At 36.5% G+C, this 2,613-nt stretch overlaps 1 protein-coding gene across 1 annotated transcript in view; it reads right to left on the bottom strand.

The window, feature by feature from the left end:
• Positions 1-2,613, bottom strand: part of LOC119591885 (AP-2 complex subunit alpha-like) — a gene marked incomplete in the record, with an annotated part of 45,360 nt that overhangs the window by 467 nt on the left and 42,280 nt on the right. The window contains 1 exon segment of the mRNA XM_037940628.1: positions 1-2,613.

Below are 2,613 nucleotides of genomic sequence, written 5' to 3'. Positions count from 1 at the left end.
CTTTGAGAGTTAACAGCACTGTTTTTTAAACCATTTTAGAATTTGCAAATATAGATGCCTCATTTACAAGCTCTAGCAAAAATCCCAAAAAGCAAAGTTCTACATCAAGCAAAATAATAAACTTGCTGCATGTCCAAATGGAATGTTTCAAGTAAGTCTTTATATAAAACTCCCAAGCTATACGCTTAGGCATGGGAAGAGGGGACATGTAGCCAAAAGGGGGGTGCAAGTTCAGCTGACTAGGCTGGTGCTGTAATCTATGAAGGAAATGACAGATTTTCAGACTAAAACAGGCTGTTACCTCTTTGCCCTCCTTGAAAAACAATGGTATAAACTCTAGGCCTTGCTTGGAAAAACAAAGGCTTAGTGCAAACACCACCTTACATCCCCATTCCGAAATATCACTGGCTCTGGTCTTTTGTGATTCCATTAACATACTACAAAACCTCACAGGACATCTGATTATATTTAATTTAAATTTCTCTTATTTTACTATTACCTCTCTAAACACATATCTTTAACCAGTTGATATTATAATATTTACAATTTACAATTTTATAGTACTTACAGCAAGAATTACAAAGCTGCAAATCAGACACACACTTACAGTCATGCAGAAACACATACATACACATGCACAGATACAGCTTTGTATTACCATAATCTATGAGCTTATCTTCAATTCAGTAAATTGAAAAGCAATTATATGCAATCTGCAGGCTTTTCAGAATTTTACACCTCCCCAGATGCAAGGTGAAAGTGACACACTCTAAGCCCCGTGATAGTGGTCATGCATGATGACACATACAGAAATGCTAATAACACTTGCAAGGATATGGTGACATCTGTTAAAAGATCCGAGTATGGTAAGAGACCACAACATGACAGTGAGGTTACAACCAGCTGTTCGACCTGTACAGTGTAAATATGGAGCAAGGTAAGAAGAGTTTCCGAGTCTATCCCATGCATCTCCTTAACAAATTTTGCATTCCTTTCTCAATGACTCCTGCCATGCTAATAAACTAATACATTTATACCAAGTATTCATTTTGCCATTAAGAAGTTAGCAAAGAGCAGAGCAAAAACCAGTCTTTCAAAGACGGCTACAATTTATTTTCTAATCTGAAGACAACGAACTGGAATACTTGCATATCTTTAACAGTTCAACCCAAACAAATTTAATAACTCACTGGGAATCCAAAAAAAGATAAAAAGAAAAATGCCAACAAAGAATCAGTTTCAAATGACACCATTTGAAGCTCTCATGTCTCAAAGTACAGGCAGAGCATCTTAAGAGCACAGATGATTATCTGACAGATATAGGTCTGGGTTGGTGGTGGGACTGTATTTAAGCCCAAGGCTGCTGGATTATCTGCAAGGCATCATTGAAAATGAATGCACAATTTATGGTGCATTATGAACCCACAAAATTTTTGCCTCTGATCATGTCATACACATAATGCCAGGGTGGGATCATGTGGCCAACTATGGCTATATTGGAAAAATATTCAACTCCCATAAACCCTAAAGAAGTCCTTTACCAGTAACTTATCCTGCATTACTAAGATGCACAAAGCATCCTCTTGTTCTATCATTAAGAGATTTATAAATTCAAGCTGTGTTTTAGGAAAACTCCAGACAAATGTAATCTTTCTCACCTCAAAGAAAAAAGCCCTACTGCTGCTGTGAAAATACAAAACTGACAAGTAATATGTGAAGACGATAGTTCAAGAGGATCTGTCAGGTCTGGGAAGAACTCTAACCTAAAAAATAATATCTATACATCTGACCAGTGTCTGCATATAATGCAAAACATGTCTTTGCTGCCTGATAACTCAACTAGAACCAAGTCAGGGCATAATTACATTTTGTAAAAGTCTATAATAATAACTTACTTTAGCAAGTGCTCTATACAATTATGATTTCTGAATATCCTTTCAAGTATTTCTGTCTATCTTACAAGTAAATGTATTCACATATGAGGAATGAAATGGAGCCACTGGTACACAGGTTCCTGGACATCGAGCAACAGGATGCCGTATCGGACCAATGATAGGCACATAAAATTCTGCCAAGATCTCTGACGGATTCCCATTTTTAAAAAAACAATGAGGAATCTGGCCTACAACAGGCAAGCTATTCTATTGGAGAAGTGCATGAGTAGCTATCCTGCCAATAACTTTCAGAATAATGTGAAGGTAGGCGAATGAAGTATATCAATGGAACAAACTTCATAATCCACATTTCGTTGCCCCATTATTACCAAATGTGAAAAGACTGGAAATATTTCTTTAGCCATTCCCTTAGCCATTCCCTAGTAAATCTGCATACTATTTTGATACACTTATCATAGGACTTTTTGCGACATTCCTTCACTCTTTTCCTCCCACATTCATAACTTACATGTTTTGTTTTCTATGAAACCATAATTTTTTTTCCCAATTTCTTTAATAGTTTAAGCAGTGACTTGCATTATGCTTAACTGTCAAAATACCAAAAGCTCTAACATGGACAGTACACGTGCATGATATGTCCTGGCCAAAAGCTGGTGGCTTCCATAATTAATGGTAAGTTACCATATCTCAAAAACAAAACCTCCATGAAGAAAAACTA

This window comes from Penaeus monodon, chromosome 29, assembly GCF_015228065.2.
Source record: "Penaeus monodon isolate SGIC_2016 chromosome 29, NSTDA_Pmon_1, whole genome shotgun sequence".
Lineage (NCBI taxonomy): Eukaryota > Metazoa > Arthropoda > Malacostraca > Decapoda > Penaeidae > Penaeus > Penaeus monodon.
This window is presented reverse-complemented; position numbering and strand designations above follow the sequence as displayed.